General features: G+C 34.4%; 1 protein-coding gene across 1 annotated transcript in view; it reads right to left on the bottom strand.

The window, feature by feature from the left end:
* LOC131855698 (uncharacterized) overlaps positions 1 to 1,251 on the bottom strand; it is a 48,958-nt gene extending 47,707 nt beyond the window's left edge. The window contains exon 1 of the mRNA XM_059206997.1: positions 1,115 to 1,251. The gene's annotated coding sequence lies outside the window, so the exon portion shown is untranslated. The remainder of the gene's footprint in view (positions 1 to 1,114) is intronic.
* Between the last annotated feature and the right edge of the window lie 10,997 nt (positions 1,252 to 12,248).

Here is a 12,248-nt window from a genome sequence, read left to right on the forward strand (position 1 = left end):
TGAATTGCTATCCATTGTAACGCGCCATTTTCTGTCCAATTAGCCACGCTCACCTCCGATTCCTATCTTCAGCTTTTCCGCTTGTTATCTATGTTCAAATGGAGTTTGCAACGATCTTCAAGCGCATCCAATCCTAACAAATATTATTTAGTACTGGCTAACAGCAAGCGATCCTGTTTTGGTGAAATCAATTGAGTTTCTTGCCAGTTCTTCTCAATCTATATACTGAACTGGACGGTAAGGAAAAAACTATAATGTAAAAAAAATCATAAGCAGCTAAAATGTCCTACATGAATAAATGATTTTTGAATTTAAATTTGAATTGAATTTACACTCTGGAACCTAAGTGGTTTCAGAGGAGCTTCCTCCCGCGTACACTTAGTTTGCGGAATGAACTACCTGCTAAGATTTTCTTTAGAGAAGGTACTTCTTTTTAAGAAGGGTATATTAAGATTTCTTAAAAGAGCAACACACAAGTTTCTTGCTCATTCTTCTTGTGATGAATCTGCATACTGAATGAGTGGTAGAATAAAAAATAAAAATATGACTATTCAAAAGTGCTTGTAATGAGTTTATTTGAATAAAGATTATTTCTATTTCTATTTCTTAAGAGAATGGGAATGGGAACCTTTAGCCCTTTTAAATTATTTAAACATTTTTTTAATTATTTTGGTTGGGTAATCCATTTATTTAGGAAGGCTATAAGCAACATAACACAATGCTATAACCAATAGGTCTGGAGAGTTATAGAAAAAGTTGCAGAAAGGTATAGGTAATAAATGGTTACCGTAGCCTATGGACGCCTGTAAAACCAGGGGTGTGCATTGCATCGGCAATGAGAAACTTTAATAATCTTAAAAATCTCCATGTTGTAATCTCGAAAACCGCGACAGGAAGTTCATTTCACAATCCGAAATTCTCCAAGACCAATTGATAGGGTCTCCCTTACTCTAAACTGCCTCTTCCCATAGAGAAGTACACATACATATATAAGGACGGACAGACAGCGATAGCGACTTTGTTTTATACTATGTAATGACTATTCTATTTACATTACATTCATAGGTATTTCCTTTTAGAAATGTAATAAAACCAACACAAAATAAACACTTACTTGAGAAAGAAATTGTATATAAATCCCAAGTAGTACGCACAATCACAACACAGTGTATCCACAACACAGCACTTTAGACTTTATGTCCGCGAGGTAGAGTCCACAATTCGACGAGCGTCGCGAGTTACGTGCAACGAGTCCGCAGTTCGAACTGACAATGAATCGGTTGCTAAGCTCAGCCTCGGTAGACGCCGTGAAAGCTTGTGGATGGTGGTATGCATAAGGTAATAATAATATTTATTAAAACTTTAATGCACAAAAACAATATGTAAAGATACATATGGCGAACATAAGACCTAAAGGCGGACCTTTGACCTCGGTGGTCTAGCGGTTTGGCACACCACCTTACTTACGATGGTCGCGGGTTCGATTCCTCGCAAGGCACAAACATTTGTATTCTTCTCATTTCTCATTATGTGTATAATTGTTTGTATCGATCTGGATGTTTTCTATGTATAATATACAGACTGTCCTCAGAACTCAAAGTAAGCCGAAACGGGGCGACAGGAGTGATTGTAACCATCAGGAGAAAAATCGGAAAAGAAATCTATCCCATGCAGTTTGAAAGTGATACGCTTTTAACTAAAACCTAGAACTTTGGTTAAACTGTAACCATTTTTCGGTTATTGTGGCCAATTTTTATTATTTTTGTTAATTTAAATTTTGAAACCGCAACTCTAAATAACATTTCTAGAACCACAGTCAAAAATAATGTCACAATTGCCCCAAGTTTTCTAGAATTAGAACTATTTGTTAAACTATGAATTTAAAATTTTCAAAATATGTCTTTGAAAGTCCCTCCTTTAAAAGAAATGCACTAAAGAGTCTTGGCAAGTGCCATGAAAAGTTTGCGCATTTAATCTGAATTGTAAAATGGTACAATACTTGTTAGTTTCATAATAAAAAAACCGAGTAAAAAAATAAAAACCTCAAGTAACCCGATTTCTGCCAACCCATTTTACTCAGTTCCAATGTTTTTTGTTTTTTATGCGCACAAGCTCTTTGTAGGTTCTTAATTTTACGACAAAATTATGAGAGAGATGGATAGTGGACATGTTTGCCATGAGTGAGTGAGACAGATAGTGACGCCACTTTTGCCAAAGTCAACAAAAGTAAGTAAAATTAATAAAATAATGAAAAATCTTGACCTAGTTTAGTTTATTGGAATAAGTAGAAATTAATAAAAAAAATAATAATTTGAAAATCTTCTTACAAAAATAAATTTAAATATACATTATTTTAAAATAGATGCGTATTGCATAAACTGGTCCACGAGCAGGTGTGGCGGGAGCTTCCGAGAGTTTTCTCATACCGTGATTTATTCGACAGGTGCCGTCACGACGCGGCTGTTACTATGGTGGGTAGTGGATTCGATTCTAGATTACAATTTGCGTTACTTACAAATATTGAATATTACACTTTTATTTGATTATTTTCATTTAAGCATTAATATCAGTTATCTAGTGTTTTTGTAAATACATATTGTACATAGATAAGCAAGGTAGAGCTTGTGTTATGGGTACTAGACAACTGATACAAATTCTTAAATTTGTATAGTATAGATTTACAATACAAATCTAAGAATATCCTTACTAAAATTATAAATGTGAAAGTAACTTAGTCTGTCTGTCTGTCTGTCTCGCTTTCACGCCAAAACTATAGAACCGATTCAAATGAAATTTGGTACACATATAGTCTAAATCTGACAAAGGACATAGGCTACTTTTTAATCAGAAAAAAGGGTTGTAAGGGGTTGAAAGGGTAGATGAAAGATTACATGAAAGATGTATCGACGATTTACGCTGAGGAAGTCGTGGGTACGGTGAGTAGAAAACAGCCAGACCGATACAAACAATCATACTCAGGAATAAAAATGTTTGTACTGTGCGAGGATCGAACCCGAGACAAACGGAAGTAAAGCGTTGTGCTAAACCGCTAGACCAACGAGACAGTCATATATTCCTATCCTCAATTACATTACACTGTTATATGCTACTCGCTCTGTACTATATACATGTATTATACATATAAACCTTCCTCTTGAATCACTCTATCTATTAAAAAAACTCTTCAAAATCCGTTGCGTAATTTTAAAGCTTTAAGCATATATAGAGACGGACAGACAGCGACAGCGACTTTGTTATATACTATGTCACTAAGTACTTGCCCCGGCTTCGCACCCGTGTATATGTATTATATATATAAAACTTCCTCTTGAATCACTTTTGTTTTATACTATGTAATCATGACTTGATTACACAAAAAAAAACATAAATTTTCGTACCTCCTCCTTTCTAAGTCGGTTGGTATCTAACCGTAATACAATTTACGTAATAATAAAAGTGTTAGAATCAATGAGTAGGTAAATATTGTAAACGAGGTTAATCTATATTATATATAGCATGAAAGTCTCTACAACCGGGCCAATAGGCAGGTACCCACAACCGCCAAACTTGAAAAACAAGTAACTACTTGTAGATGTGGTTTTCGTCGTCACACCATTCATGTTTTTGGGTAAATATATAAATCGCAATGTGTTTTTTTCTATTTGATTTTAGATCATTATGTATTTATACATATATAGTACTTATTTGTATATTTATATGTTTATTGTTTTTTATAGCAATTTATTTTATTTAACATTTTCCCATGGACTCCTAAATAGATATGTAATATTTAGATATAACAATAGAAATAGAAATAGAAATAATCTTTATTCAAATAAACTCATTACAAGCACTTTTGAATAGTCATATTTTGATTCTACCACTCATTCGGAATGCAGATTCATCACAAGAAGAATGAGCAAGAAACTTGTGTGTTGCTCTTTTTAATAGATGTTTTTTTTATATAAATAATTACAGTGTAACAAGTAAGAGGCATGCGATAATCAACATAGAAATCGCTACGCACTCATTATTAGTGTAATCAGATAATATTGTCAGTGCTATGTATTTAAATTTTTTCTACAAAAACATTATTATCGTTAACGAATTCTTCAATTTTATAGTAAGCTTTTTTGCAAAGGAAGTGTTTTATATGACATTTAAATCTTTTTTCTGGCAGATTTATAACAGACTCTGGTATTTTATTGTAAAACCTTACGCAATTGCCATAAAACGAATTACTAACTTTAGCCAAACGACATTTAGGTAAAATCAGTTTGTTATTGTTACGTAAGCTTTTATTAGTGCAATCACTAACTCTTTTGAATAATAACAAATAAATAAACAATATTTATAAATGGCTATACATTATTAACGTTGTCAATCTAAATATATATAACTCAAAGGTGACATAGTGATCTTTCAACGCACAGCACAAACCACTGGACGGATCGGGCTGAAATTTGGCATGCAGGTAGATGTTATGACGTAGGCATCCAATAAGAAAGGATTTTGATAAATTCCACCCCTAATGGGATGAAATTTGTGTAAATCTTCTTAGTTTTTCAACTGATTGAACTACTATGATGAAGATGTTCGCTTAAATAGGATTTTGATAAATTCAATCCCCATGGGGATAAAATAAGTGATGATGCAGGATGTAAATGTATTAGTTTGAACCTATCAGTACCTAATGGAACGAATAAATTAAGAGGAACTAAATAATTTTTAGTTCTTTAGGCTACTTTATTTTAGAACAGCTAGTCATATATAAACTTTAAAGTTCTAGTGCATAAGGTATATTTTCATAACAAAATGTTTTCGAGGGTCTGCTCCTGAACCCACCACGGGAACCGCAGCTGACTTTGACTAGGCTTTATTCATACAAATATCTTAGACATCATAGAAGTTTTAGAAGAAAGAAATTAGAGTCTGGCTTGCGGACTATAGCTTGGATCTTTGTATGTATGTATGTAATATGTATTAGTGTGAAAGTTTATCTATTTATACTTATAAAATGTATGTTTATCTATATGTGTATTATAAATATGTTGTCTACTGTGCGCCTGCTACCTTCTCTATGTAAATAGTATCTGTCAATACCAGGTTGTCTGTAAGAAATTGCTGTTAGCGATAAGACCGCCTTTTTATATTTTATTGTTCTTTGTTTGTCTGTGCGCCATAAAGAATTATTATTATTTTTTTTTTTTTTTTTTCCAAATATTCTCATCTCCCCTCTTAAGGAGAGGAGATGGCAACATACCCCCGGCAGAAGCACAGTCGGCCGGGGTTCAGGGCCCCAGGGAGAGAAACCGGCGTACAATGCGGGCAGAATCTAAGAGCACCGCTTTCTGCATCTTTCCCGGGAGTGAACCGCCTCGGAATCCCAACCGTCTGAGATGTTGCTCCAGACTGGTTGGGATAAGACCGTTCACCGATATAACGATTGGAATGATTTCTATTATTATTATTATTATCTTTTAGTTTCGAAATTGTAAGAATTATTATAGTCCAGTCAAAATAGACATTTAAGTTAGACAAAATTCGCATAGAGCTGAAAGTTGGTATAGACATTAAATAAACTATTACAAATGAAATGTCGAAAGTCCACTTCGATCTTACTTCTGTAATTTTTTTTATCCAACTCAATCTGTTCCACTTTGAATATTAGGAATAGTACCATTCTTTCAATCAATAGAATAGAATAGAAAATCATTTATTCAAATAAACTTAATTTAAGCACTTTTGAATAGTCATAACAAGTTGTTTTTTATCTACCACTCGTTCGGAAAGCTGTCTCATCACAAGAAGAACGAGCAAGAAACTTGTGTGTTGCTCTTTTAAACAATCCTTGTAAGTTACATTTACTATCATATAATCAATAGGATACAATCTGTTTACTGATCAAACTTTCTTTATCGCAATACATCGTGGAGTATGCGTACAAGGGATACCACGTTAAAAAATAAATGCGCCAAGTACATTACCTCGTAGGTGATGTGGAAATGTGTACGTAACTGCATATTATGAAGAATATGAATTTTTCAACTTTTAAAACCGCGATATCTCACGAATGGTGATTCGCACGAAAAAAAGTAGTAGGACAAGTTTTGTAGAGGATTGTATGATCTACAACTTTTGTCTAAGCTATTTTGACGATAATATTTTCGGTTTCAGAGAAAAATGGAAAAAACCTGTATTTTTGATTTTTGACCTTGGATAAAAAAAATAGCAGAAGTAGGATCGAAGAAGATTTTTGACATTTCATTTGTAATGATTTATTTAACGTCTATACCAATTTTCAGCTCTATGCGAATTTTGGCTATCTTATCATTTTTTTGGTCTATTTTGACTGAATTATTATAAATTACTCTATAAATTTTAACACACGTCTTCGATCATCCAAAACCATCTGCTCAGATAGTTGATGATTGGCGTGGATAACACTATCTTCAGCGGGAAGGGGATTGTTAGTAATGTGGATTGATAACCCCATCAATGTTGGGTACGTTAGGTTGACCTCCACGCGGTTCCCCTGGAAACTCATCTCGTATTTTGTTATAAAAATATATCATTACTCGAACTATTACTTGTCAATCATTTCCACAATTTTCATCGCGCGAAGCCGGAGCGGGTCACTAGTGCAATGTGTAACTTTAATAAGTAAACCATAAAATATTTTTTAATTTACAGTCGATAATAATAGTTTCATAAAACAGCACAAATTACGGGCCATGAATCACGGTTGGCAGTTCTTTATAATTTGCTCGTATACCTCACACCGTACACGCTTTGTTATGTAAAAGTTAATGATTGTTATGGCAACAGTGAGATGAAACCTCGAAACTGGTATTTATCATGAAGGAAGTGTTTTTTTTATTTTTATGGATGATAATGTGGTGCACCCGCCTGCACGAACGGTCACACTGGCGGGGCACCAGTGGAGGATGATAAGATGAGCATGAGGTCAGATCAGTTACAATCACCCTTCGTGACAATCACCAAGAATTTATCACGATGGTTTCCAGGGGAACCGCGTGGAGGTCAATCTGACATGGTACATTGCCAGCAATAAGATCATCAGTCCACATTACTAACAATGCCCTTTCTCCTGAAGTTGCCATTAAATCGGGCCCTTTCCCGCAAAAATAATCATTATATTAACTGACAAATTTATGGTTCTACATATGAACGTTGTTATTGTGGTAAACTGGAAAAACTAAAGAAATGCTTCTATGATATCCGTTAAATTGAAGGTCATTTGCGCGTGCGCATACTAACCGCCCGTGGACACTTTCAGTTTTGTAGTTTGTACACTCATCTATACATATAAATAAAATTAGGAATAAATTTAGGATTGGTGTAAAATATATATTTTCTCTATAGTAATAAGTTCATATGATATAACTCCATCAGGAGTACCATCAAACCTTATTCAACAGGTGAGTCAGTACAGTACACAAATCAGTCATATTACATACATGCCATCTATACATATAAATAAAATTGGAGTGTCTGTTTGTAATATTGGAATAACCGTTTTTTACTACATGCATATAAATATAAATACGGTATATACATCAAAATATCATTTTTTACAATTTTTGTCTGTCTGTCTGTTTGTTCCGGCTAATCTATGAAATGGCTGGATCGATTTTGACGGGACTTTTTTGGCTGGTAGCTGATATAATATGGAGTAACTTAGGCTACTTATATTTTAGAAAAATAAAGTTAAATCCCACGCGGACGAAGTCGCGGGAACACCTAGTTTCTTTATATAAATAAAATATATATCTATATACTGGCTGTCCCGGCAAACGTTGTTTTGCCAAATTAATAACGCTCTAAAAAAGATAGGGGTTGGTGATAGAAGGGTGAAAATTGATTGTTTTTTATAACCATATATATTTATCGACTAGAAAGGGATCATATTTTATTAGTACATTAGTATTGTTTAAATTTTATACATAACTAGCTTTTGCCCGCGGCTTCGCTCGCTTCATTTTATCCCCTTAGGGGTGGAATTTATCAAAATCCTTTCTTAGGGGTTGCCTACGTCATAGTAGCTTTATGCATGCAAAGTCTCAGCCCGATCGGTTTAAAATTTACAAAGTTTCATACAAACTTTCATCCCCTATTTCATCCCCTTGGGGGTAGAATTCATCAAAACCATGTGTTAGCGGATGCCTACGTCATAACATCTAACTGCCTGCCAAATTTCAGCCCGATCCGTCCAGTGGTTTGGGCTGTGCGTTGATAGATCACTATGTCAGTCACCTTTGAGTTATATATTTAGAGACTCATAAAAATAACATACCCAAAACACTCTCACAAGTTTGGTAATATTGCAGTAGTCAGCCCAGGGTCTTGACCTTCCGGCGGTACATACTGCATGTGGATACGTTTATAACTCAGAAGGAAATTATGATACCTTAATATCAATTTAAAAGACGTATTAAATAATCATTACACTACACGAAGTGCGTAACGTAATGTACTGTTGAATAGGAAACTGTTATAGCAGACATTTATAGTGTTGACTTCGTTTTTGTATCAAATACTAGCTGTCCCCGCGACTTCGTCCGCGTGGAATTTAACTCTATTTTTCTAAAATGAAAGTAACCTAAGTTAGAGATGTGTCAACTAGAGTTGCGCATAATCCGAGTTAACTCGAGTTGAATTCTGCCAACTCGAGTTGGAAGAATTCAACTGGTAAATGAATGAATCAAGTGAAAGAGCGAGAGCATGATTTTGTCATCGATAATCCGAGTTAACTCGAGTTAAATTCTGCCAACTCGAGTTGGAAGAATTCAACTGGTAAATGAATGAATCAAGTGAAAGAGCGAGAGCATGATTTTGTCATCGATAATCCGAGTTAACTCGAGTTAAATTCTGCCAACTCGAGTTGGAAGAATTCAACTGGTAAATGAATGAATCAAGTGAAAGAGTGGGAGCATGATTCTGTCATCGAACCGACAATGACATGAAATTTTCTGATCATTTCATATCATACAATTTTCACTCTTCACAAATATTTCAGTATTGATTTGAGGTTGTTATCATTTTTTTTTTCGGATATTCGTCCGATTATGTTATCATTAAAATGATTATGCGTTCTATAAGTCCTTCCGCGGCTTTAAAGTGCCATTTCTACTCGCCCCCTATAGTTCGGTGAAGCTTTCAAGGCTAGGTGCGCCCAAAAAAATTTGAAATGTTTGAAATAATGAAAAAAAACTTTTTATTCCATTAGAATTGTTCGAAATAATAAAAAAACCTTTTTATTCCAGGCAACTCGAGTCAACTCGAAAAATGTTATTTTTACTTAACATATGTATATGTACATCTCTATGGGTAGAGGCAGTTTAGAGTAAAAGGGAAGTCCCTATCAATTGGTCTTGTGCAATTTCAGATTGTGCAATAAACTCCCTGCCGAGGTTTTCTTGAGATACTACCGCATGGAGATTTTCAATAACACCTGGTGTTTCAGGCGTCCATAATCTACGGTACCCGTTTACCATCAGATGTGCCGTATGCTTATTTGATACCATCATAGTATAAAAGAAATACTGATAAGCGATGTAGCATAGTATCTATTCGATCTAGCATAGTATTCTATGATAATTGCATAAGATTTTATAATAAACTGCCAGAATCTGCATTAAATCTGACAGAGAGGCAATTCAAATCTTATATTAAACAATTTTTATGTAAGAAAGCCTATTACAGGATAGACGAATTCATAGATGACAACATATCAAGTAAATAATTAGTTTATTAGCATACAACGTTATAATTTAATTTTCTCATTGCTTTCTTGATTTAATTGATTGATTTTAGAAATATGAAAGCGTAGCGGTTTTTGTATTGATTGCCGCATACATTCTTATGTAAAATGTGAATACTATAACTATCAGATGGTAATTGTAAGTAGCTTTGACGTAGTCTAGTGTTTTGAGTAGTCATGCTCACTAAAATGTCCTGACATGTGGCGGCGTGGTGGGTCTGGTCATTGGGCTCCCTAAAATATGGTCGAGCGCAGTGATGGCTGGCTCATCCGTCATACTCGTGAACGGGTGCTGCTTGTAGGGACTGGTCTGCTCTAATCACTATGACTGATTTCCTCTTATTAATTGTTTAACCAGTTGGTTATATATTCAATATTTTTTCTATTTCAGTATTTAATTGAATTAGTGCTAATTGGTGGTTTGTATTCACACACTTAAACTTAAAAATGTAAAGTAATAATAAAATTATTTAAAAGAGCAACACGCAAGTTTCTTGCTCGTTCTTCTTGTGATGAGACAGCTTTCCGAACGAGCGGTAGATTAAAAAATATGTAATGACTATTCAAAAGTGCTTCAATGTAAGTTTATTTGAATAAATGATTTTCTATTCTATTCTATTCTATTCTATCAATTTCCGGTACTGCTTCTCTATAGGTGTAGTCCAGAAACTATGGAAGACGGCTTGGATTCACCCGATCCCTAAGGTGTTCGCAGTTAGGCATTCAACCCTGTATACATATATGACAACCTCGGTGATCTAGTGGTTTAGCACACCCATTTACTATCCGGTGGTCGTGGGTTCGATTCCTCGCACGGTACAAACATTTGTATTCATGAATATGAGTGTTGGTATCGGTGTGAGTGTTTTCTATGTATAATATGTATTTATTTACAAAAAAAATGTATCCATGTATTTATATCAGTTGTCCAGTACCATAATACAAGCTCTGCTTAGCTTGGGACTAGATGGCGCTGTGTGAATTGTCCTGAGATATTTTTTTTTTTATTTTCTCTCAGCTTTTTCTACTTATAATTTTTATTATTATATATAAGGTAACAGTTTGCGACCCGATTGTCCATGTAAATTCAACTATCACACCATTATCACATACCCATACATAACCCATTGTGCTCATCAGCGTTCCACGTCATCTTGTTATATGTCGCGAGAACTTTCTACATAACATACACAAATAACAACCAACCATTATGTATTGTGGTTTGTTTGATCTCCGTATAATAATCAAATCAAAACAAGTTAAAAAATTATTCATGTAAGACATTTTACTCGCTTATGAACGTTAAGTTTTTGTATTAATATTTTTTCCCTACTACATCCCAGTGTTGGGAACACTGGGATGTAGTAGGGAAAAAATACACTAATAATTTATTTTCCCAAAAATATTGTGTTGCCAACATAAAAAAGTATTTTAGGCTGTTTAGTAGCTTAACTGTGCAGCTCATTGTGTTTCCAACATAAAAAAATATTTTAGGCTATTCAGTGGCCTTGCGGTGTAGTCCACCGCTTTTACATTTACTTCCGACGGTCGCGGCTTCGATTTCTCACACGGTACAAACATTTGTATTCACGAGTATGATTATTACAAAAAATATTTCCTTTACTGTCCAGTCTGTATACAAATTCAATTGAGAAGAACTGGCAAGAAACTCGACTGAATTTATTTTATTTAAAAACCTGTTTATTATATTGTTTACTTATATAAGTGTCTATGTTTAATATTAAATGAAAATGCATCTTGAATCCCTCTATCTATTGCTCGAAACTGCATTAAAATCCGTTTGGTTGTTTAAGAGATCTAAGCGAACAGAATAGAATAGAAAATCATTTATTCAAATAAACTTACATTGAAGCACTTTTGAATAGTTATTACATTTTTTTAATCTACCACTCATTCGGAAAGCTGTCTCATCACAAGAAGAACGAGCAAGAAACTTGCGTGTTGCTCTTTTAAATAATTTTATTGTTACTTTACATTTTTAAGTTTAAGTGTGTGAATACAAACTGCGAATTAGTACTAATTCAATTAAATACTCAAATAGAAAAATATATAACCAACTGGTTAAACAATTAATAAGAGGAAATCAGTCATAATGATTAGAGCAGACCAGTCCCTACAAGCAGCACCCGTTCACGAGTATGACGGATGAGCCAGCCATCACTGTGCTCGACCATATTTTAGGGAGCCCAATGACCCGGCCCACCACGCCGCCACATGTCTGGACATTTTAATGAGCATGACTACTCAAGACAGCGGAAAAGACTTCGTTTTAACTGTGTAAAGATTTTAAGTAAATTTTATTTAATTTTATAAGCTATAATTAATCGACACATATAACTAGACAAGTTTATAAAACTCGGTATTGCCTAACAACTTTCATAAAAAAAGGCGCCGCGCTCGCCGGACCGCCGCGCCGCTCAGGATGTGGTCACTTGGCCTTATG

The sequence above is a fragment of the Achroia grisella genome, unplaced genomic scaffold (genome assembly GCF_030625045.1).
Source record: "Achroia grisella isolate CSIRO2021 unplaced genomic scaffold, CSIRO_AGI_Agris_v1 utg1462, whole genome shotgun sequence".
In the NCBI taxonomy this organism is placed as follows: Eukaryota; Metazoa; Arthropoda; class Insecta; order Lepidoptera; family Pyralidae; genus Achroia; species Achroia grisella.